Source organism: Macaca fascicularis, chromosome 14 (assembly GCF_037993035.2).
Source record: "Macaca fascicularis isolate 582-1 chromosome 14, T2T-MFA8v1.1".
Classification (NCBI taxonomy): Eukaryota; Metazoa; Chordata; class Mammalia; order Primates; family Cercopithecidae; genus Macaca; species Macaca fascicularis.
Genome location: NC_088388.1, coordinates 82,636,821 through 82,663,156, shown reverse-complemented (window position 1 = coordinate 82,663,156; position 26,336 = coordinate 82,636,821). Strand labels below are relative to the sequence as shown.

Below are 26,336 nucleotides of genomic sequence, written 5' to 3'. Positions count from 1 at the left end.
CTGACCTTTTCAGGGAGGAAACAAAAAGCTCAGGCACTGCTCTCCATGAAGCCAGCCTGTTAATGATTTTTGGTCAACAGTACTGTTTATGATTTCCAGTCTTCTCATTTGCTGGGCTTTCGTGCTCCAGAGGCAGCATGGTAGAATAGAAAGGCACTGTACTTTGCCATCAGAAGACCTGGGTTTGGGTTCAAGCTCAAATCACACTTTGTGTGACCTGGGCAAGTCACTTTATCTTTCTTGCCAGGGGTTCCTTATCTGCACAGTAAGGAGGTTGGACTCCCTAATCTCTAGGACTCCTTGTATTCCCTAAATTCAGTGAATACCAAACAAAGTCACTTAGCCTCTCTGATCTCTGGTGCTCATCTGTACTGTAGCACTCCTGATACCTTCTTTAGTCACTGAGAGAGGCAGTGAGAGTGAAAGTATTTGGTAGACTGTGACAGGCTATGCAAATATAGGAGTTGATCCTTACTATTATGAGCATTAACCCTGAGTAATACGCCTTGCTGTATGTGCATTGGTGCAGGGGCTTTTTCCACATTTTGTTGTCTTTGCCTACCCCTCACTGAGTTGGGTGGATCCACCTTAACAAGGTGTAGGGGAACACAAGCAGAGCATGGGGGTGCAGTACTGATGGTGGGAAAGCATCTTATTGGTTAATAGTGGTACATCCCAAACACCAATTACTGTCACTGCTTCTAAGGCTGATATATTTATCAGGATGAGTTACAAGGAAATATATGTACCCAGTGAGCGAGAATGCTGCATGGTCACCCCCTGTGATGTAAAATATGAGAATCTAGGAGGGGCTGTTTTATAATTCATCAGGTTCCGCTAGTGAGTTCTGTCGGAGTCTTAGTTATAAAGGCAAGTGTGAACCGGACAGCAGACAGGAGAACCTGGCACCAAGGAGACGGAGAAGCTGCCTTTGGTGCCTCCTGCCTCCTCCCTGCTTTGTTCCAATAATTTTGTGCTCGGTAAGTTCCCTGGCTTTGCAGCTAATCGTTGTTGTTGAATAAGCTTGGCAAACCTACCCGTAGTTTGGAATATGCACTTGCTGTCAGAAGTGTGTGTCAGTGCTTGGGCTCCTGACAAATTCCACAATTTCCTTTTAACGAGCAAAATAGCTTAAAAGATGAAAGAAAACCCGATGAATCAATTATTCACCTTGATCCTTGGAAGGCTGCTTTCTTTGGTTGCTAAAGTTTCTCAGGTTTCATTCTATCAGTTTCATTTGTTGGGTGAGCTTTGAAAAGAACAAGTCTCTTTGTCACGAAATTGTTTTTCTTAGCTGCCAAAAGGAGGTATGTACAGGGTGGTTTGTCCATCCCCACCCCCCTAATTCACTCTCCTCAGCAATCGGCAAATCTTAAAACAGACCGTTTGCCTGGTAACCAGCTCCAACCGAGCTGAACCTGTGCAAGGCAAGATTCAAATTGCAATCTTTTGTGTGAACAGAACTGAGGGGCTGTGAATAATTGGCATTGTGGCGATTATTGTGAAACTCAGTATGGTGGTAGTCCTGCGTTTTGCCGGGATGGGATCAGAATCCAATGGGATTTGCATTTGGCATGCCTGTTGATGATGTGGGAGAGGGAGTGAAAGAAAAGACTAGATCGTTATGGAAAGAGCTGTACGATGTACCCGCAGGACGGACAAATGCAGAAGGCATGACTGCTGTATTTGCATGACTTGTGGCTGGCTATTTTCTCTAGTTTCATTGTCACCATTAACATTTACCTGAAGCTGCATTTCTGTCTCATCTGGGTGTGCTGCGGGTCCTTGCTCCAGGTCCTAGCTTCAGGCAGGATGTGTACTAACTCCTGGTCAGCTAACTATAGGAAGTCATTTCCTCTTCAGAAGGAAAGAGAAGTGAACGCTGTACCTTCTTAGACTCTCTGCTGTGTTGTTTTGCCTCTGTCCAAATCTCATAGAAACCAACAGCTTGACGTACTTTTTTTGCAATAGCAGATTTAACTGTGGTGTCATATGGCATATTATATATGGAGAGGAGTAACAAGGACATTTTTTTCAAATGTTTCAAGTGTGTCTGGCTTGTTGACATTCGCTTTATTTCACTGGCAAGTAGCTACTGTCTTCTAAACCCATAACTGTTTGTCCAAAGTGTTTACCTGCACACTATTGTAATTTCTCTTTACATGTAGAATCTGTAGATTTAACAAATGTCCTCTTTAACCTCAAAGAAAGCAACTCATTTTAGCATCTCTTTGAAAAAAAAAGTATGCATTTTTTTCACCAAAGACTTAGTTAGCTTACTCTTTGCTTTATTTTTTGCATAAATATTTTGGTTATCGGCACCAGCACACTTCCAATGAAGTTATTTCTCCTTTCTTAGTATACTTTCTGAATATACCAAAAACTTGGCAGATTTAGAATATGGAATATATATTTTTTCAGGAACACTTTTTTTGTACATGCTTCTTTTGTCCATAAATAGCTTTTCCATATTTTCCATTTCTCTGAATAAGTTCTGCTTAAAGAGCAGAGGAGTGATGTATTATGGTTGGCACTTAGGGGTGTGTAACCTGAGACTTGGTTTCTAATCCACAAGCGGCTGCCCCACAAGGGGTCTGTAAAATGTCTTATGTTTGGCTCAAAGCTTATGGATAGAGCAATAATGATTAAGATAGGAAATTCAGCAAATCATCACAGATACAAATGAACATCTGTGTTTGATGCTCCAGCCAGCCCATGACATTTTGTAAAGCTTAGGTCACACAGCTGAAGGGTCCTAAAAGTGTTAATATATCTTAATGCCAAGAATAATGTAGTTGTATTTGTTGTAAAGTACCTTTGAGCTGTACTGTACATTAAATTTTTAAAAATTACATGCCAGACTCCATGGTTTATTTTACAGCAGTATCTGGGTTTTGATTCAGTGTGGTTTTATGGAAAAATAAACCTATGTACCAGTCTCAAAAACTGAACTTCTTCTCATTTGGCAGTGGTTTTTCCATTTTCTCCACCAACCCATGATAAACTCTATTTATAGCAACAAAAGAAAATTTAATATGAGTTATCCCCAATTAAATTTACAGCAAGACAAATATAAACTGTGACAAGAACCCTCTTACAGGGCATATACACACAAAACCATGTCTCTCAAACCAGGATTAAAAGCTAAAGAGGCAAATGTTAATTTTGCCTACGTGATACATATAATTTCCTTTGAGAGTGTAGGGAAGGTGGCAAAAAGGACAGGTTTAAAAGTGCTGTTCAAAGACCTGGCTCAGCAAGGTGTAAATAGAAAGGGGAAGGGTTTTGTGTCCCCAACCAAGTATTATTGTCTGCACCTCACGCTCTTTCTCTGTAAAATGGAGGAGGGGAAAATTAGGAGAATTAACCAAATTGATGATATAGGTAAAGCCAATAGTATACTGTTTAGCACAAAGCAATGTCCAATGAAAGGTAGTCATTGTTGTAAATTGTATTTTGTCAAATATATTAACTCATTTTGATAGATGTTGATTTTGAAAGAAATTTGCATGGTAAACAGGAAGATTATATAATTTTTCAAATTAACAAGATATACTTCTTATAACTAGATCATTTTGTGTTTTTGTTTTTATTTTGGAATCCTAGTAAAGACAGAGTTATTACCTTTCTGTTCACTTTTAACTAATTCCTAGAATAGTATCCAAAGTCCTTACATAATTATTTAAAGAATACATTTTATTTCCAATAGAGAACATGGAAATAAACTGATGCCAAATAACACATCATAGATTTGTACATTATTTGCCAAATAACAACTAGACCATAATTCCAGCCCTGATGTTGTATTAAAATACCTGACAATACTAGTAAATATAGTTTATGATGTCCCAGGCACTATGCTAATGATTTTACATGCATTTTCTCATTTAACCTTCATCACTACCCTACCAGGTAGATCCTATTTTGCTTTCCATTATCAAATGAGGAACTGATAAAGAAAATTTTGTTTAAATATACTACTAATGTAAATTGGCATATAGCAGTGCTAGGATTTAAACCCACGCCTGTCTGATTTCAGGATCCACATGGTGACCAACATGTTGGAAGCATGCAATAGAGTTTGCCCAGCTCTTCACACTTCCATTTTGGGATCTTGGCCCCATATCTGCTTTGATTCCTCTCCTCATATGTTTAATCCCTCTCAGAGTTTAGGGAATATTTTAAAAATGAAGTTGGGGATTTCCTTGCTCCCACTTTTGGTCTATGCCAGTTAAGATCACATTCTCCTGAGCCATCTTTCCTATTCTTATCGAAGTATAAAATTTGGTATAAAAAATGAAACATAAAAAGGTCGTAAATCTACCAAATTCAAGGCAAGCTCTGAAAGTTACCCTAAATCAGTACCACCCTTTGAACTGAGCAAGTTTCCCTGTATCTCTGGCTTTAGAGAAGGCTGTAGGCCAAGAGGATGGGCTCTCTTAGATTTTGCTCTCTCCCCCTTCTGGATCATATTCAGGGTAAATAGGACTCAATAATTTTTTCCCCAAACATTCCTAAGCTCACTTTCAAGAGGTGTATGATGTGCCTCCCCAACCGCCTGCCCCCAAGTCTGAGGGGAAACCAAGAGTCTTCTGTTTGCATGAGGGTAGGAAATAGGGCAAGGGATGGATGCTGTTAATCATTGCTTGCACTGATGAGCTGAGATGTCCACACATCTGCATGAAAGGTCTTTTGTGGTGCAGGAAGAAACTATGAAAAAGAAGAAGGGCTAGCCCAGGACTGGGAGTCTCTGCTTATGTTCTTGTTCTGGGTCCCAAAAATATGAGTCAGCCTACCTTGAGTTGCAGAACATTTACTTATAATTCAGAGTAGTAAACTAAAATTCCAGTGGGTTGGTTTTCTGGGGATTTTGTATGTTTTTGCTTTTGACTTTTTTCCTCGATTAACCCAAAAGAAATCATTTGAAGAAGGAAATGGTCAAAACTGTGACGATCTCAGCTTCAAGGAAAGACATTGGCTTTTCTAGTTCAGAGGCATAGCCTTACTTTGGAAAACAATTTTAGGACTGGCTGGATTAAAACTGTCTGCCATGTGTCTTTTAGGGCACTTGGAAACAGTTGCTTGGAGAGACCCTAGCTAATTTCAGGTGTCCTTTCCTTATCTCTAGTTTTAAATCGCAATTGTAACACTTAGGGCAGAGGACTAATAGAAGGCTGCCTGAATGATCCAAGTGGAACCCTGTCGCACAGGGGAGGTTCCCCCTGTAGGAAGAGTCAAATCAAAGCAGAGATGGCTATCAATGACTTTGTGTGGCCTTATGCCATTACTATAGCCCCTTCTGTTTAGTGCATCATTCTCCCAATAGTTCCTTTTCATCTTATGTCATGTTGGAGACAAAGACACTCCTAAGGAAAATTAACAGCCAGGAGTTCTAAGCAACAAATCTTTGTGATTATTAAGAACTTTGAGGTTTGGGGGATTTTGTTTTTGTTTTTTAATGAAATGAAAGCTATTATGCAATTAACATGAATGATTTTTTTCCTTTTATTTGTGTTTCTTTTAGTATTATTTTCACAAAGTAGTTTTCTAGGTGGGAAGACAGAATGCATTGTTGGAAGTATTCCCTACTATTAAACCTTGCAAGTTTGCATTCCTTAGCTATAAAGCAAGTATAGCAATTCCTGTCTCACAGGACAGTTGGGAAGATGTAAATGAGATAACTTTATTTCCCAGTATTAGCTATGCTCTCATCCATATTAAAGTATCTGGCACAGTAAATACTTAATGCATAGTATGCCTACATTAAGTGTTCAGCCAATCTGAAAATACAGTGGTTAAATTGATGACTCTGTGAAGACTAATGGGTGCCATATTTATTTTGCCTAGAAGAGTTGGTAGTAGAGACGGTGCAAAGAGATAACAAAAAAACAAAAGCAAGACAAAGCATGCCTTTGGTGGTAGTATCTCCATTTTATTTTTAGTTTCTTCTTTATGTTTTATTTATCATTTGAACTTTTAATAAACATGAATCATTCACATAATCATAAGAAAAGGGAAAACACACTTTTAGGAAATTAGAGGAGAAAATAGCTGTTAGTATATTGTGAACATCTAACTCTGAAAGAGTCAAGCCAAATATAAAAAACTAAAATGCAAAATACTTGGGAAAGCCATGTGTTCTGGTCAGAATAATCCAGATTATCTTGCTTTGTTAGGTTGTTTTCTAGTTCATTTGTCTATTATTAGTTATTTATTAAGCATGGACCATGTGCCAAGTGTTCTGCTGGGTGATGAGATAACAAAGATGAAATACTTTAATCCCTGAACTCAAGGAATTTATAATCCAAGAGACATGGATAAATGAGCCCATAGTTGCAAGTGTGATTCCTTCTCAGCCATGACAGTAACAGATAAGGCTGCTTTCCATTGTAAGTAGTGTCAAGCTTGCAAAACAAAGTAGTTTTCTAGGAGGAAAGGCAGAATGCATTGTTGGAAGTGTTCCCCACTACTAAACCTTGCAACCTTGCTTTCCTTCACTATAAAGCAGGTATAGCAATTCCTGTCTCACAAGGCGGTTGGGAAGATGTAAATGAGATAACTTTATTTCCTGGTATAAGCTATGCTCTCATCCATATGAATTATCTGGCACAGTAAATACTTAACACATAGTATGCCTACATTAAGTGCTCACCCAATCTGAAAATACAGGGTTAAACTGGTTACTCAAACTGACTTGCTCAACAAAGGGAATATATACTCACATTGGTGATGGTAACTTAAAAGTACATCAGTAAAGTCAGCTTCAAGAGGTCTGGTCCTGTAGCTCAGCTCACAATGTTGTCAAGAAATCCCTTTTGGTCCTGCCACACTGCCTGTCTTTGTGTTAGCTTCATACCAAGACTAATTGCCCTCATGGCCTCAGGACAGTTGCCAGTGGCTCCTAGACAACTTGTTTTCATAGTCACATCCGGCTAGAAAGAGATCCTGACAATGATTGCTAGAATTCACTTTGAAGAGACTGGCTTCTATCCACCCCTGAACATGAGACCAAATCTCCAGCCCCATTCTAAAGCTTAAATAGGATAAAGACAGTCTCCCCAGGACATTATGAGTCCTTAACTGAAATTTGGCAGCTGTTGGCTGTTAGGATGGGATGGTGGTGGGGTAGGATGCTGGAAAAGAATCCAGCAGCCATCTATAACTTGTGAAATGTACAATACATAATGTACAAATATTTACTAGAGTTAGTACATAACATAATGGAATGAAGGCGAAGCATTTGATGGTGCATGTCCCTAAACTGGTTTCCAGGAAGAGTAGGAGTTTGCCAGGGGAGAAGAAAGAAGGAAAGGCTTTGAGGTAGAGAAAAATGCTCTTTGCCACAAAAGCTAATGAAGTAATTGTTCAACTCACTGCCTATCTTTACATTGGCACTACTGCAGAAATCACCAGACAGCCAGAAGCCCTGTGCCCAGTAGAATAACGAACAGAAAACCTAGAGTATCAGTCTCACCAAAATTTGTTGTTAAATAATGACCATTGAGTTCTAAGCTAAACCACAGTCAAATGTTCTGATTCTTTACAATGTGGATACAGATCTGGAGTCAATCAATGTGAACTTTAAAATGTATGTTACCAGGCTCAAGAATTATAGTATTTTGAACAAAATCATCATCTTCTTCTTCTCCTTTTTACTTCTAATTAAACCTGCTCAGAGAAGATTAATGACTTATACAATAACTCAAGTGTATTTGGATTTTGATATCATGATGTTTGTAATGCTAAAAAATATGATAAGACAAATAAGAATATATTTTGGTACGTGTGTTTGCTATGTCACTTTGGAAATGAGACATAGAGTAAAAATTTCTCAACAAAATTTCAATGCTTCAAAGAAAAATTAGACTTCACTCTGATTTCTGGATAATTCAAAGTTTATATAATTCATAAGTTCTTCAGCCTTTGGCAGTAATCATCATTTCTTTCCACTGAGGAAGTAGAATACTTCCTTCATTAAGATTGTACTTAATGGGCTTGGTAATAGTTTTCCACTAAAATTCCTAACTCCAAATTTAATTAACTACACTTTGGATTGTTTTTCCACTTTTACAGCATAGAAGAGGAAGTGACAAAACCATTATTTACTTTCTATCACAAGCATGCTCATACAGTTCACAATTTTCTGTCATCCAAATGCAATGATTAAACATTCTTATTTCACTCATGAAGCTTGTCTCAGTGCTGTCAGTCCACCTACCTGGTGGGTATGCTCCTAAAATATTCATTTGTCTATCTAGCTTCATTCCAAAGAACAGAAAATAATAGCAATAAACAGAATCAAAGTATATTTCCTCTTGCCCCTTGCTTCTGGTGTATAAAATCTGTTCAGAAAATCTGTATCCAGGCATGGGTAAGTGCTCCCAACCCAGCTGTGTCAGTGAAGAGCCCAAGACTTCTATTTTAACTCAGAAAACATGCTTGAGTCAGAGAAGGGTGCAGTGACCAGGGAGGAAATGCTTCCAGGGCACTGGCTTCTTCCTCTTCAGATTAGACAGTTCTCCAGTGCAGAAAAAGAAGCAACTAAAAATAGTGGAAGGGTGACAGATAATGTTTATTTAAAAGCACATATGTCACATAAGCATTAAAAGGTACCATTATTACCATGGCATAACTTCACTTCCCCATAGCACAAACCAGATAAAATCTTCTTTGTCTTGTTTTGTAGCTTCCTTGTACAAATAGAGAAACTGTTCCTTGGATGAATTTCTTACCTTATCAGTAAGTGTGTTGAGTTCCTGACAAATAGAGGATGCCAAAGAAGTATCAAAAATGCCAGCGCTAATATTCTGGCTGCAGGCAGCGCTTCTGCTTCTTAAAATATTGAAATATTTTCTTGTTAGTAAATAGCTTCTACCCTGGGCTCTTTGAGTGCTCCTCTCCAAGCTGCTTCAAACTGGAACCCCTGAATCCCTTCCCTAGGACTCTCACACATCTCCATGCTTGAGCAACTAAAGCATTAATACCTGGCACAGCTAGCTATAAATGTTTTGACATCACTCCTATGTAACATTCATCTTATTTTTAAAGAACTTATGGCTACAATTAGGGAGAATTACATTTAGACACAGGAACAATGTGTAACTAAGTATTAAGATGTTTAAGACGGCCCTTTATGCGTTTTTAAAAAGTGGGTAAAGGAGATATTTGAGGTTGTCTGGAAAGACAGGTCAGGGATTTGGATAGGGCAGAGGTAAAGGAGTAAAAGACAATGGCAGAATGTACAATTTTAAAAATTCATTTACTTAATAACAAAATTCTCTGTTTACTGCTGCTGTGTGCAAAGCACTGAATACATGTTATCTCATTTACTTCTCACAGTAGCACTATAAAAATAGAGGAGAAAATGATGCTTGGTCACCTAGTTGGAAAGTAGCAGGACAGCACATGTGATACCCACCATTTCCCACAATGTGCAAGACACTGTATTAGGTGCTTGAATATGAAGATGTATCTTTCTACTTGTATAGGCCAATAACAAACCCAAGGCAATACTGGCAGCCCCTTAATTGAATAAAAAAGTGCTAGTGGGTCTTCCATCATCAACAACATCATTTTAAAATATTACATGATAATGCGTTATTGTCTTGCTTCCTTCAGTTGCCCCACTAGCAGCATAAAGAGTAAAATGTGAGCCATAGGGTACTAGCTAAAATCATTATAATGTGATAATCTGATCTTCCAACATTAGTCTTCTCATGACCTTTTCATAACATAGGACATTAGAAAAAGCAATAAAACACACAGTCAAAATGATTAGCCTATTGACAAAGTGTTGCTTTCCATCTTTAAATGGAAACTGAAAGAGGAAGCCTATTAATGATTCCATGGCAAATATCCCTTTTTTTGAAAACTCTCCAGTTATGCCTTGCACAACAATGAGCATATGTTTGTCATGACTAAAAATTATTTGGAAAAATATATGTTTTTAGGCCAAAACGTAGGCATCATAGGCATTGCCTCATTTATTACTAAAATACCTCACAGAGAGATTTGTTTTGTTTTGTTTTGTTTTGTTTTGTTTTGTTTTGTTTTGTTTTGTTTTGTTTGACGGAGTCTTGCTCTGTCGCCCAGGCTGGAGTGCAGTGGTGTGCAGCTCACTGCAACCTCCACCTCCTGGGTTCAAGCGATTCTCCTGCCTCAGCCTCCCAAGTAACTGGGATTACAGGTGTGTGCCACCACACCTGACTAATTTTTTTTGTATTTTTAGTAGAGACGGGTTTCACCATCTTGGTCAAGCTGGTCTCGCACTCCTAACCTCGTGTGCACCCGCCTCGGCCTCACAAGGTGCTGGGATTACAGGTGTGAGCCACCACACCCGGCCTGAGAGTTTCTTGAAGGCAGGGATTTGATTTCATTCATCCCTATATGCCTAGCATCTCACATGATGCCTCAACGCAAACACACCAAAAATACTGGTTGATAAATGCCAGCTGATACATTCTTCAAAGGAGGATGGAGACAACATGAGAGAAAAGTGGGGAAGAATTTCTGAAGCTAAGCTAGAAGATGATACAGGAATTTACTAGATTTATAGAGAAGAGTATTGTTAGTACACTGAGCAATGTTCCCAAAATAAGTAAGTATGCTCACAGAGTTTGCATGTTTAAGAAAATCAAGGAGGCTGGGCACGGTGGCTCACACCTGTAATCCCAGCACTTTGGGAGGCCAAGGCGGGCAGATCACCTGAGGTCGGGAGTTTGAGACCAGCCTGACCAACATGGAGAAACTCTGTATCTACTAAAAATACAAAATTAGCCAGGTGTGGTGCCTGTAATCCCAGCCACTTGGGAGGCTGAGGCAGGAGAATGACTTGAACCCGGGATTCGGAGGTTGCGGTGAGCCAAGATGGTGCCATTGCAGTAGCCTGGGCAACAAGAGTGAAATTCCATCAAAAAGAAAAAGAAAGAAAGAAGGGGAAGATAGGGAAGGAAGAAAAATCAAGGAAAGTCTCAATGTTTCTACAACATTTTTTCTCCTGGTGTCCCATTTCTCTAAATTTCCTTCCTTACTCCCCTCCCCTTTATTTGTCTAACCCTCCACTCATTCTTTAAAACTCAGGCTTCTTCAATAAATAATTGGCAAAGAAAAAAGAGATATAGGGGAAACACTTAAAAGTAACAAATTGTAAGCAATGAACATTTGTGTATTTCAATTCAAACAAAACATAAATGGTAAAACAAATCATGACGATGAGACAGTTGGAGATTTGGACACCAATTACATATGTGGTGACAAGTTATTGGTAATATTTGAGATGTGATCATTGTATTGTGCTTATATTAAAAACAAGCACCCTTATCTTTTAGAGCTACACACTGACATATGCATGGGTGAAATTATTTGCCTCAAAATAATACAGGAGCGGGAAAGTGAGTAGCGATATTGACGAAACAAAAAATAAATAAGCATTATTTGTTTATGTATTGATTAATTGTCCTCCTGAAAGATGTTTCTCTTCCCTTCCTCCCCACCAGTTGGGACTTTCTTGCTATATCTCAAATACTCCCGGCTTATTTCTGTAACTACGTTTATCTTACTATATTATATTATAATTATCTGTTTTGGTGGATCTTATCACCAGAGGGAGCTCATTAGTAAGGACAGATTTTTCTTTGTCCTTCCATTGACTGCTAATAGGAGGGGCTCAATAGTATTGGATAGAAGGATGAAAAGATAAGTGAATGGATACAGACTCTACATAAGGATGTATGATTCAAGCAGTGTGGGTTCCCCTTGATTTCCCCTACATTCATCTAATTCTTAAGAAACAAATCTCAATTTATGTTTTATATACTAAACAGCATTTGCTCACAACAGAAAGCCATAAATGCAGCAGTCTAATTAAAACTAGATAATTCACACATTTTCATTTAATATTAACAGAATACCGTGTTGCAGGGCCATGTTCTTAATTAGGATAAGACAGAATTGCACCAAACCCATTTAGTTGTCATAGTGATAAGGACGATATAAAGGAAAACATTTTCCTTGTGTTTAAAATTTTTTAAAATTAAATTAGGGTTATTTGAATCTACTTTTTAAATGTAACATTTACAAAGAAATGTACATATACACAGAAATACATACATCTATATATGTATTCATGAAGATGGAGTACACGTTCCATCAGACACAGCAGCCTAGAATGTTTCTTCATAGAAACAAAAGTTTGCCTCCTTTTTATTTTTAAGGAAAATATTTTAATCAAATCACTTCATGGTAGTATACTATAATTGGAAATATTAATTTATTTAGATTCCTTTCTACTGTTAACATGTACACACCCAAAAATTTGCTTGAGAAATAATTTGGGAATATATCTGTCCTTCAGAGTTCTTAGTTACCCACCCAGGAGCAATGCAATTAGATAAATTTATTAAAACATGCATGATGTTACCAAGAGAACCTGTTTAGCAGACCAGATGGAATTGCTGTTTTTTTTTTTTAAAGAAATGTCTTCATCTATGACAACACAATGAATTTTCTTACATCTTAAAATTTCATGAATATGTGCTTGTGAATGAGCCCAAAGGTGTTTGTTTTCTTCTGTGGTAGAGATAAAATTCCTGCTATTAAATTGCAAATAAGAACAACGTATACCAAAACCTATCATGGTGACCAAGAAGTATTGAGACTCGATATATAGAGTCACCAGTGATGGGTGTTTTTATTTCTGTATGTCCAGAACCTAGCCTTGGCCTAAAAACTGTGGGTGCTCGGTAAATGTTTGTTGACCTTTTTTCCTGCTTTCACCTTCTCCTATGAACCTTGTCACCTACCACCACAAGTATCCACTTTATTTGTAACATGTAGAAGAAGCCCAGAAATGACAAAAGCACATTAACTGGAGAAGATTCTATAGAGTTTGGCAAGACTCTTGAGAAATGCAGAGGTGAACTAGACATCTGTTTACCCCTAATCCTCACAGAACTCACTGGAATATTTATGATGCCTGTCCTCGGCTGGATAAGCTGGTTGAGTTAGGTAGATGTGATATTGCACCCCACACGGTATACATCACTGCCCTGAGAGCTAAGAGACCAAAGAATTTAAAGCGTAGCTATAAGATTAAAATTATTAACCTAGGAGGCAGAGCCTGCAGTGAGCTGAGATCCGGCCACTGCACTCCAGCCTGGGCGACAGAGCGAGACTCCGTCTCAAAAAAAAAAAAAAAAAAAAAAAAAGATTAAAATTATTTTCAGGTAATCATCTTTTCACCATTTGGGTCAAGGTTTAGTTTTGAACTATCTTTCCCCTTAAATCGATAGCTCTTCCTTTGGCTTGCCCTAATGAGGAACTGCATAACTGCAAGTGTTTGCTCTTTCATTTACTGAATTATCTAGAAAGTATTCATTTAGTGCCTACTTTATGTTTAGCACTATTCTGGGTGCAGAGAAATACATGATGGCTTTTCATGTTTGTTTGTCTTAAATTTTTTCCTTTGTTTTCAAGGTTGGAAAGGTTGTCTGTTTCTCTTTATTTCAGGGCATAAACACCCTTGTGGTGCCTTCAAAATGGGGCCAAAATATAGCAATCAACATGAAAATAGTTAAACTTGAAAATCATAGGCCATTAAATTAAGGGTACAAATTACGCTTCGTTTTTAATTAAGTGGACCTAAGTTTGAAGGGTCAAGGGATCCTTCTGTTTATAAGTGGGTTGTATTCTTGTGTGAGCCTTAATTATGTATTGCATATCTATAATATATGTATACATTGGCATAGAAATGTACATGTACATAGAAATACATACATCTATATATGTATTTATGAAGAGTATACCTTGCAGCCTAGAAAGTTTCTTTATAGACCTTTCAGCAGAAACATACTCAGTATCAATTTGCTTTTATATATGGCCTTCTGAATTGAAAAGTTATTGCTAGAGGTGAGAATATTATTTTGCAGTAAATTAATAGAAATGAGTAATTTGGAAGAGTGTGAGTAGGGACCGGGGGTTCGTGAGGAGAGGGACCAGGTCTGTTTTGCCTACTACTATATTCCTAAGACCTAACATAACACTCTGCCTGGCACACAGTAGTAGGGTTCAGTGAATAAACAGATCAATTAATGCAAGCTCAGGATTGGGAAAATATTTCACTAGAGGATTTTGATGGGCCAGGAGATTCTTTGGCCATAAAATAAAGAAGAAACTTTTGCTCCCTGGAGATTTCATTAAACTCAGCAAACATGTATTGCCTTCTAAGTTTTACCAGGGACTAGTAATTTGGTGCTGAGCTAATAACTGTTCCTGAGCTTTAGAAGCTCACAGTCTAGCATAAAAACATATATATACACACACACATACATACATATACATGTATGTATATATACATATGCACACATATGTGTGTGTATATATAGTTTTTCTTCTATTTTATTGTAATTTAAATTACAATTATAGCATATGAGTACAATTATATTAGTGTTAAAAAAGTACAGAGGTAACCCAGAGAAAGGAGTGCTTACCTCTACTTAGTAGGGCTAGGGAAAACTTCTAATATCTCTGCAATATTTTAAAGAACCAAGGCTATCCCAGGTAGAATGAGCAGCCTATACAAAAGTATGGAGCTATGAAACAGCAAGATGTTACTGATAGCTTTTTTCTTAAGCTATAAAATGTGTTGTCTGTCTAGAGAAGAGTGTTAGATGAGCTTGGAGAGGAAGAATTGAAAATAGATTTTCTTGGCAAATTTACAACTGGATATTTTTATGTATCAGTCTGAAAGCCCTCCATTCTACCTCGTTTCTACATAAATCTGACCCTGCTTCAATATCCACCACGTCTGTGATGCCAGACATAGCCATTGCTTCCGTGAACATCAGCTTGAGCACCATCATTTTGTTTGGTTGGTTTCTTTGTTTTTGTTTCTGCCTTTTTTTTTTTTCTTCATTTCCCCAGAAAATTGTAAAGTGACTGGCAGCCAGGAGCCATCATTTCCCTCTTCCTTTAATTTCTTTACATGATTAGTAGCAAGACCTAGACCAACTAGAAGGAAGTTAGCCACCTCTGGAGAGAACATCACTAATTTCCTTAGCATGGCTTTCTGAATTGAAAAGGAGTTTGAACAAGCTGGCTGCATTTTTGGACCAACTACCATGCTGAGACCTTTATATTCAGGTAATGAGTATTTGTGAAGCTCACATAAAATTCCTCCTTTAAGACTAGAAAACAAAAGTTCAATCCAAACCTTGGGATCGAGAGAAATAAAAACAGAATTGTTTACAAGTGAATGAGAAAATCTATTAACATCATGCCAGCTGCATATTCACAACCCTCCAGGAATGCATGTCAATCTGAATGTCATTTCCTTAGACAGCTATAATAAGCGTAGGTAGGACAGAGTTTGCTTATCACCATTAAATGGTAATAAGTCCATTTCAAAGGGCAAATGAATGAAAAATGCACTTGAAAACTTGTTGGATACACTAAGAAAAGGTTATCTAAACTTCATTGTAGACAGAAGACAAAAGCATATTTCAAGAAATTATTCCTTAAAATAAATCTCCTTTATTCATATTTTTATATATTTCATTGTCTTGGCTTCTGTCTATGAATACATGCAACTTTAATTATTCAAAGGCAAACACGCCTAAGTAAAGATAAAGTGTTGACTATACATCGCAGTTTGCCCAGGCCAGTTCCAGTGTATGCCTGGGTTTGGAGGAAGATCACAGACTGTTGGCAAATGGGGCTGGAATGAGAGTATGGTGTTGTTTAAGATCTGTTGGAGAGGGAATGAAAAGGACTTCATTCTTTCTCTGTATTTAGAGGTTGGATGAGAACTAGCGCAGAAGGCCAAAGCCCAGGATTTGAATTTTGCCCCCTTCACTTACCAGCAATGTGACTTTGGGCAAGCCATGGGACCTCTCTTGGGTATCAGTTCTTTTCAGCTCATGGTAGAGTCTTGTGCTTGGTAGAAGGGTCACTTTATTAGATAGTTATAATTAAGCTGTTTCAAGAGGTAACCAAGTAGGGAACAGAAGTCTAGAAATCTTACTGGATCAAATGAGTTAAAGCAGTGGTCCCTAACCTTTTTGGCACCAGGAACTGGTTTCGTGGAAGACAATTTTTCCACGGATGGGGTGGGTAAGGGGAATGGTTTTGGGATTAAACTATTCCATCTCAGATCATCAGTCATCGGACATTAGATTCTCACAAGAAAAGGCAACCTAGATCCCTCACTTGTGTAGTTCACAACAGGCTTTGCACTCCTGTGAGAATCTAATGCAACCATGGATCTGACAGGAGGTGGAGCTCAGGCAGCAATGCTCACTCACCCACCACTCACCTCCTGCTGTGCGGCCCAGTTCCTAACAGGCCGTGGACCCCTACCAGTCCACGGACCAGGGGTTGGGGACCTCTGAGTTAAAGAAACCATGGCTGCCTAGTTTCAAGGGATAAGAACAACAAATACAATAACTTTCAAATACAAGAGAGCCTTCAAGGAGATAAGAGATTATAAATTTATTTTATAACTGCAGAGGGCAGAAGTAGATCTCATGGTGGGAGAATTAAAATGTTTCAGTTCTGTATAAAAAACTATTGAATAATGAGATCTATCTAGCAAATGAAAGGGGCTAATCTTGAAAATAATGCTAGTGAAGACAGGAAGCAGAGAACTTGACATTCATGTTTGTAAAAAAAAAATAATGGTGGAGATAGTGGGTCAAGTTGGAGGGGGCCTGAGGAAAATCCCCATGGAATGTGATAGTCCTTTATTTATCTTCCAATTCCCATGCACCCTTGTATATGTCACTTCTTCGTCTTTTTGACTCCTGTTACAGCTGACAGAGAACTCCAATCTCATGCTCCTATCGTAATGCATTCCCCATTCTCTAAAAAAAAAAAAAAAAAAAAAACCTCAAGAATCTCCACAGTGGTCGTAAAAATTATTCATTTTTCCTTAGACAAGTTGCCTAGTGGTTGACAAGGGGCATGTCTGATCTGCCTTTCTTTTCTCTAGGACATATGGAATGGTTTGAATATTTATTATTGTGGTTAAATCAACATTTAAAAAGATAAAAGAAAATGGTAAGCTCTATAGTTTTGAAATTCTCTGTGATCTCTCTTCCTTTGAGCTTGCTTAACCCCTGAATCACAATATCTGTTGAATCCCTGAGGTCATCCCTGCAGAAAGAGGAAGTACATAAGAGATAATCTAATATTTAGAAAGTATAACCCCCATGTGTACTCTATATTGCTGTATTCTGTGACACTATGTTATAGTTGACTGTTTGCTGGTTTAACTCTTATAGCATAATGTAAAGCCCTTATGACCAGATGATGTGCCTTATTCACTGTTATATCTCCATTGCCTAGCACACTACTTGACATAAGAGGCAACCAATGCATAGTTGAAGAATAAAAGACAGCCCATTTCTTCTCTCCTAGAACTAACTCTACCAGCCTCTTCCATGCAAGATTCTCCCTCACAGCCCAGTTCTATTTTACAGTAGCTTGGCCCCTCTTTCTAAGGCTTCTTAAGTCTTCTTTTTTTCAAGATGAGTACCAGTCATCTCTCACAGGCACACACTTCATTTTTCCACACATCTAAGGTTTCAAGGCATTCTATTGATTTTCTTCCCTAACAATACTTTAATATTGGTTGGTTAATCAAGTGCCAGATTGCTATTTATTGAGCACTTGCTATAGCCAAACACTCTGCTAGATACTAAGAAATGTTCAGCCGTGCAAAAAAACGTGGCCTCTGTCCTCAAACTCTAGTTGAGTCTTAAGATATATAAGTAGAATGAAAAAACTCATAGTGTCTTCCAGGACTCAGTTAAATGCTAAATAAATGTTAGTGCTGGCTTGATGAGCTTTCAGAAGAGGACCTTTCCAGAATGAGAGATTTGGAATCTTTATGAAGCACATAGACGTCAGTTAGCTTTTCAAAGGTAAAATGAATCTGGATCATAAGTTAGACACACAGACATTTTAAGGAAGGATGATGTACTCTTCAACCTTATGCTTTTTAACTCAACAAATATTCATTGAGCATCTGCTGTATCCCAAGCACCAAGCTAGAGACTAGTACTGTGAGTTTTCTGAAGTCAAGTGTGGTTTGGTTTTCCCTCATTTAATTCCAAACCAACCATGACCTCATTCATTCCTGCAGTTTTAACTACTACCTCCCAGCATGCAAAAGCCACCCAACTCTACCTGTCCACCCCCAGATTATTTCAGTAAGTCTAATCTTGACTTTCATTTAAAAAAAAAAAAAGTGAGGTGTGACGATTCTGGTCTATCCACTCTGCCAGCCATTCCCACTCCCCTCACCCAAAGGCATCAGACACCGTGAAGCTTACAAAATATGCAGACATTTAATTTCTTGCAACTACATAACCTCTCTAGTAAAAAACATGCTTTTAAGTATCCTTCCACACCACTGCTGCCTATTTGGGACTGGAGAGCCTTGTTGGCTAATGTGGACCAGCCTGCAGGATGACAGCCTATGTGTCAACAGACTCTTTCTTGGTGTTAGTGAAGACAGTACTATTTTCATTCACTGAATCCATAACATGGGCCAGATGCTGTGCTAGATGCTTTCTGTCTACAATAGCTTATCCTTACAGTAAGCTCTGTATCCACCAGCTCTGTATCAATCATCTCCACCATTATATAAATGAAAAAACTGAGGTCACAGAAATAGCTTGCCCAAGATTTCAGATCTAGTAAGTAGCAGGAATCAGGATGAAAACCCAGATCAGTTTGGTTCCAAATTGGATACTCTTTTTAATACATTACAATGAAGGCAGATTAATAGTTTTCAGTGCATCAATCTTATTTGGAATGTGGGGATGGATGAATTCTTATTTCTATCTGCCTCAGAATTACAATGCCCTTGACAACTGAGGTTTCCAAGGAAAATCAACAGCCTTATGTCAGTACCTAGGAACTTCTGAGGTATTCTTACTATGCTGAACTATGGGAGGCATCTAGGCATTAAGGTTAATAGTATTACCAACCCACAGATGGCTTATGGCCCAGGTGACCCCTGAGTCAGAGCATACAATCTGCAAATGTATGTCTGGCAGAACAAAACCAGTGAACTTTCATTCATTTATTCATTCAGTTAATACTTGGCAAGCTTCTACTATGTGCCACACATACATTATATCTGCAATGATACTGCAGATACAATGTATGTTTTTAACAGGGTGTCTCGTCAGGCCTAATATATATTTAATAAACCACTTGTCTTGGGAATGAATGTCCTTTGCCTATGCATAGAGAAGTTTTCAACCGCAATAGTACTCTGGCAGGAGGAAGAGTGCAAACAACTCTTAACCTCTGAGATAAGATTTTGACAGCAACGTGTTATATTATACCCACTGAGAGCAGTCCCTGAATGGAAAAAGCAAAAGCACATTGGGAATTGGACAGTTCATGGCTCTACTCTCAGATCTGACATTTAATACTTTGCTGTATAATTTTAAATTACTTTGTCTCTGGGAACCTCAATTCCACAACTGCAAGGCAGGGATAATAATGCCCACCGAATGGGTGGTTTACTCAATTATTTAACATATATTTATTGAACATTAAATCAGTCAGGAAAATAGATAGCACCTTTATTATTTTCAGAAGAAAGCAGTGTCAGGGTAATAATGTGCTTAGAAACTGTTTGAAGACTGATAGTTAGGGATGAAAGCAGCTACCACCAAATCAGGTAACCTCAGGGAGCCATTTCCTGAGCCACGGTTTCTTCCAGCCCTGAAGCTAGAGACCAACAGTGGACTGTAGAGTCTGAGGAAACTGTAAGATACTAGAGCAGTGCTGACAGTCACAAAATCCTGTGATCCTATGCCAGTCTGCTACTTCCCTTTAACGTCCTGGAGCTTACGGAAGTTACTCTGGTTGAGAGAATCTAAACTGCAATTCTACCGACAAAAGATTCTGAGCATATAGTTCTCAGGCTTCCTGCTCTTGTGATACAGTGGGAAGCATGCGGGTGGCAGAGTTAAGGAACAATGCAGAGGACCAGTAGCAAGAGCCAGAACAAGCATCTCGTATGTGCCAGGAATGGTTCTTAGAGTACAGAGGTAAATCGAAGAGACAGATATTCTCCTCATGTGGCTCACATTTAATTGTGGGAGATTCAATGAGTTAATGTATTGATACATTCCACAGAGCCAGAAATATAGCAGGTTCCTTAGAAGTAATTATTCCCTTTTTTAAAGTTCTCTATATTGGTCCAAGAGAATATAACACTCTGCCTCCTCTCCATGAGATTTCTGACAAGGTAGATAATTCTGAGATTAGAGAGGGAAAGAGCTGGGGGTCGTGTTTTGGAGCCAGATAGTGAGGTTTCAATACAGTGCTTGCTTTTTGCAGATAGAGCCACTTTCAATCTGTATTGACTTTGAAAGACATTTGGACCTGCCTCAAAGCATGTATTCTTTCCATAGATAATTCAGGCCATCTTTGAGTCTGATGTGAAAGCTGTTTTGAGCACTGCAGATGCCCTTGTCCTTATTCCAAGCTGTGGGCTACAGTGGGTAGACATGAACTTTGGAGTCAAACAAATCTGGCTGTCCAGTAGAGTCATAAGTAGCAAAGTACTTTCTTTCTGCTGCTGTTTCCTTACCAAAAAAATTGGTAGGCATTAAGGTTAATAGTATTACCAACCCACAGATAGCTTATGGCCCGGGTGACCCCTGAGCCAGAGCATACAATCTGCAAATGAATGTCTGGCAGAACAAAACCAGTGAACTTTCATTCATTCATTCAGTTAATACCTGGCAAGCTTCTACTATGTGCCACACATACATTATATCTGCAATGACCATCTTTGAGGACATTTTTCAATGCATGTGTATATTAAACTCACTCCAAGTATATTAAAATACAAATGTCCTGTAGAGATACACACATTGCCTCTTCACAGTAGGCATGAGGATGAGAGATGAACATGTCAGGGCATGTGTTAATGTTGTCATTTATATGAATGATTCATTTACTCTGTCCTGATGCTTTGTCAGTCACCTTCATATCTGCCCCCAATAGGAGGTCACTATGTCTTGATTTCTGTCTTGAATCAGAAGTGTAAGGTGTAGCGGATTTACTGAACCCCAGCATTGAGGCACTCTTGCAGTGCCCTTCAGAGTCCAGGGTAAAAGCTGCCTTGAGCACTGCAGTTGCCCTTGTCCTTATTCCAAGCTGTGGGTCACAGCCAGTGGACATGAGCTTTGGCGTCATACAAATCTGGCTCTCCTATTAGAGTCATAAGTGGCAAAGTACTTTCTTTCTGCTGCTGTTTTCTAACAAAAAAAAAATAATAATATTATAAAATCTAACTTGCTGTAGTATCATGAGTATTAAATGAGACAAAATACTTATTATCTGTCACATAGTAGGTGCTCCACAAATGTTAATTTCTTTACCGACTAATAATATATTGTTGTAGATATTTCCTTCGTTGTTATTTCAATTTATTTTTTATTTTATCTGAAAAATGATAGGAATAGTAGATGCTTACGGTCTTTTACATGGGCATCCTATGGAGAGTTTATCTCCATAACAACTATATAAATAGTTATTATGAATAGTTATATGAATAATAATTGTATTCTCATCTAATAGATCCTGAATTTAAGCATGAGAGAGGTTAGATAACTCACCCAAGATCATTGCACTAATTCGGAGTTATAGGTGGGATTTAAATGCAAATGCTTTTACCCCAGAGCCAGCACATCCCCCACAGAACAAGGTTGTCTTCCACTAACCTCGTGCAAAGCAGAAGAGGTATATTTGGTGTTTGAATTTTCTGTTACTACAAGCAGAACAAAGGGCATCATGCAAAGAACATGATGACTGGAATCTTAAAAACACATCTTTGTTGTAGAGTAATATCAGTCTGCAGGGTTGTTGTTCACAAAACTTAGTATAATCTCCAACACTAAGCAGGTGCTTGATATAGGGTTGTGGATGTTATTATTAGGGGGGAGTAATAAGAAGTGTACATATGGGGAGAGATGGGATGAGGGACAGAGGGAGGGAGACCAAGATGGGAGGAGGGAAAGAGGTCAAATAGTACAATTTTATCACCTTTCTGTTTATCTTTCCATCACTTCTTTCCATCAGCCACCCCCTTATTTACCTCAAGTCTTTCTCCTCCTGTCTGTACTGCCTTGATAATTTTCACTTAAGTCACCTTAAATGTTAGTGTGTGACTTTATCTATAGTCACATGAGCAGTGTTACCAAGGTGAAGTATTATATCATATGTGCTTCTTGTAGAAAATGACTATAGGTAAGTGTCCTAAACATTGTTAAAGGAACATGGGAACATCTATAAAAATATATGCACATACCACCCCTGGAGATAGCAGCTACTGGACTCAGGCTGATGGTGGCCACGCAGGAATGGGGGTTCAATGGCATCAAACTTTTCACTTTTTGGGTAGCCACCAATGTGGATTTTGTTGTAAAATTTTAAATTTTTAAACGTTAACCCTTGATTCATATTTCTGAAAACACTGTGAAATAAAAGGGAACATAATTGTTGGTCACATGGTTGGCAGTCTGCTGATTTATGACCTCTTCCATAGCGTCTCTGTCACAGAATCTGAACCATGTTATTACATGTTATTGTTTCTGTGTATTCTTCCCACTGGGCTAAGAGCTCCTAAGGGCTAGGTTATGTCTTATTTTTCAACAATAAGAGACGCAGTAGATGTTCAAAACACACACACACACACACAAAACAAAACACAAAAAACACCTATCCTTTTGCACACTTTCTTTCTCTAAAAGTATGACCCTCTATTTACCCTCCAGAACAATCTTTTTGTGTCTTAGTCTTCTTGGCTATACAACATTTATTTGTAAAGTTTCAGTCATCAGAAGTTAGTGCTTGAGCAGACATTCCAGTCTGGGACAGAACCTCCCATTTAGGATTCAGCAAATAATAGCTTTGAGAAAGGCACTCTGAGGGCCACAAAAGGAAAAGAATGGCATGACCCCTTAAACACTTTATAATCAAATGGGCTGTATTTTAGAAACAATTACATAACAATACAATTTAGTATAAGATCAATACAATATAATACAATACAGTTTAGTATGGGATTACACATGCAAATGGGAATTCAGGAAGGACGTGTTCTTGTAGTGTGTGGATTAAAGGACAGGCTCTGGAGCCAGACTGTCTCCTACAAAATCCCAGCTCAGCTGCTTACTTAGCCTGTCTGCTTTCCAGCTTCCTTGTCTATATCATGAGGGTAATCCCTACACCACCAGGGTTGCACACAAAGAAAGACAGAGAGCCCCATTGACAGACTGGATGAGTAAGAGTGTAAGAAAAATCCAAACCTATTGGCCTGCCAGGCGAGTAGCCTTATAGGACCAGGGGGAAATAATCACCCAAATTTTCCAGAATTTAGCTCAAAGATTCAGGAGTAAAGCAGGGTAAAGGAGTAAGCAAAAAGAGATGGAGCGCAATTGTATTATTTATTTATGGGCAGAGAGGATTATTTGGCCTCCTGCAGATGCTCTGGTTTGGGTGTGGTCCAAGAATCCTCTCTCTCTCCCTCAATCTCTCTTTCTCTGTTTTATTAACTATTAACTAGTCCCTGTGTGTCTCAGTTTCTTCATCTGTAAAATGGCATAATAGTACCTACCTTATAGACTTATTAAATGAGTTAACACAGGCAAAGTTCTTAGCACATTTGATGACAAAAGTAAATGCTTAAAACGTGTTGGCCATTATAATGACTGTTATCCCACAATCATTATTGTGTTCCTTATGTGTATTATGAACTATGACAGGCACTGAGATACAGAAGTACAGAATATTATGGGCAGCCAAGGCAATACAAGACAGTAAGTGAGAGTACCATATCTGGACAGGAGGACCTGGTTTCCGATCTGGGATTCTTCATTTAGTTTCCACCTATGTAACCTGCAGCAAGTGTCTACTTCTATAAACTGGGTGATGCTAATACACACCACAGGATTGTTGGCAGAACAATTGAGATAAATTGCTACCTACGGCATTCAGTATAGCTCCTGGTACATTGTAAATGCTCAATACTAGAAAGTGTGAAGAAACCCCTAGAGAAGTGGTAAAACTTCTTTAAGGTGCTTAAAATGCAGACAACTGAAGAGTATATGCAATTCCAGGGCTTTCCAAAAGATAAGCTGGTTTTCCAAGTTCTTTGTTTTATTGCTCAAGCAATGTTTTCAAGTAGCAGGGCAAATTGTGAATAGGAATGTGGGTCATGCTGGGCAAAAGTGAATTTTACTAAGTTAAAAGCACTTACTGTTTCGAGCATGAAAATTCATTGCAAATCATTTTGCTTATAAAAAAATGAAAGTCAAATGGTGTCAGTTACAATTGCAAAATATACTTTAGCTACTAAGAATAACTGTTTATTATCATTATCATTCTTTGAAGCAGAGAACAGACTTAACCTTTGATCTCTGCTGACAGATATAATTAACATAATTAAGGTTTGGACTGATCATTTTTGGCAAGAATTTTTCTTTTCTCATCTATCTGTTGAAGATTTAGATTATTATAGTAAAGAAGCACTTATTAGAAATAATAAAGTCTCTATATATTTGTTTCCATCCTTCTTAAGAAAACAGGAAAATAAAAATATAATTTTTCAGAAAGCCCATTAGATATAGAAAGTATCCAGTTTAAAATCTCTTAGGATTTCACTATAAACAAATAAGAATCAGGAAACATTATAAGGCTGGACTAAAGTTTAAAGGCAGTAATAGAAATAGCTAATATTGTGGGGGCACTTCCTGCTAAGTGTTTTCCAGAATTTAGCTCTTGTATGCCCATAACCATGCAGCCAAGGCTGGTTTGGCTATTATCCTTATTCCACAGTGGTTAAGTAACTTGCCCAGAGTCACACAGCCGAGCCATGTCTTCCTTCCTCTGCAACCATATCTTCTTTGGTATATGTGTTCATGAAAGATGTCTGAGTTTATTTTTTTATAGGCAACTATTGGTATTCTCTTGGCCCAATGACTTTGGTAGCAAGAAGAGGATTGTTAAGAATAGACACTATAATAAAGCATGGACTACTGGTAAACAATGGTATAACCAAGACAAAGTTTATTGATAACATTTACCAAGTAAGTAGATAACTGATACCTTTGGTTTACCATGATGTGAGCTTGGGGAAAATGTTAGTGCCAGAAGTGGGATTAGAACCAAGGTCTCTTAGCTCCTAGGCTATGTACCAACTAACGGATACCAGCCTTTCATCTAAGCAGTGTTACGGCCTCACTCATGTGATTTTTCACCTCACTCCTGGTGGTGGAGTTAGTGAGCTAGGGGAATCAATTCAAGAGGTCTATTTTGTTAAGCCATCCAATTGATTCATTGTGCCAGGCACTAGGTGTGTTTAATACATTTTCATTGGAGTTGTAGCAGCAGGAAATTACAGACAGAATAAGACAAGTTTTAATCTAGATGTTATAATAAAGAGATATGGAAACACTGATAAGAGAGCAACTCTTGCTGACTGAAGCTTTATGGAATGTTGACTAGAGGAGATGGCATTTGCACTCGGTCTTGGATGATTGAGTAGGGCCTTGTAGGGAGAAGACCTGAAAGTGTGAAAATCATGACTATTGGAGGTCCTACCTTTTAGTGGGGGTGGAGGGCAGCAAGTGGTAGAAAGGGAGATGTTGGCCTCTGCATCAGTGAGTGCTAAGCAAAGGGGTTGGCAACCTAAGCATCATCATCAAGTGTTGGTGTTGTGTGCACTTGATTTTAGTTTCACATATTAATATTTTAATTCATTAGTGATGCCTAAAGTGCAACAAAATGTAGATTAGCAGATTGCATTGGGATCAATGTGTCCCATTAGGAATCAATAGAGGGAGAGAGAGGAAATGACTTTTCTTGAAGAATGAATTGGTCATATACTTGAAGAAAGGTAAGAATAAATACATTTCCATTGTGGAAGGAATTCTGACTTGAGGAACAACAAGTTCTCTATATCCTTCCTCTACTCATTCCTCCCTCCGGCTTCCCCAAGTGTTCTACTAGGGAGGAAAAGTACGCAGAGGAATGAATGTCAGGCTCAGGAGGAGAAGTTCTGAGTGCTACCAGGCATTCTGTCTCATCTGCAGAGGCTAACAGAGTTGGAGAGGAATCCGACCAGGACCCACGTTGGAGAGGAAATTATGGGTGGAAAGGCCCTGAGGCTCTAAAAGAGTCCTTGTTGCCTGCAGTGATTCAACCAGGCCTGGCATTATAGTACCCTGTAGTCACTTTCATTTAAGCAGATTGACATTTTTCGGAAAGTGATGTTTCATTGGAATGAGATTTTGTTGGAAATGGATTCA

General features: G+C 38.4%; 1 protein-coding gene across 50 annotated transcripts in view; it reads left to right on the top strand.

Moving 5' to 3' along the window:
* Nucleotides 1-26,336, top strand: part of DLG2 (discs large MAGUK scaffold protein 2) — a 2,233,585-nt gene that overhangs the window by 2,007,946 nt on the left and 199,303 nt on the right. For 5 of the 50 annotated variants that reach the window (XM_065528822.2, XM_065528821.2, XM_065528820.2 and 2 more), the window contains exon 1: nucleotides 713-980. The exons of the other annotated variants lie outside the window; for them this stretch is intronic. The gene's annotated coding sequence lies outside the window, so the exon portion shown is untranslated. Of the gene's footprint in view, nucleotides 1-712; nucleotides 981-26,336 lie in introns of those variants that run through there. 50 annotated transcript variants of the gene reach the window in all.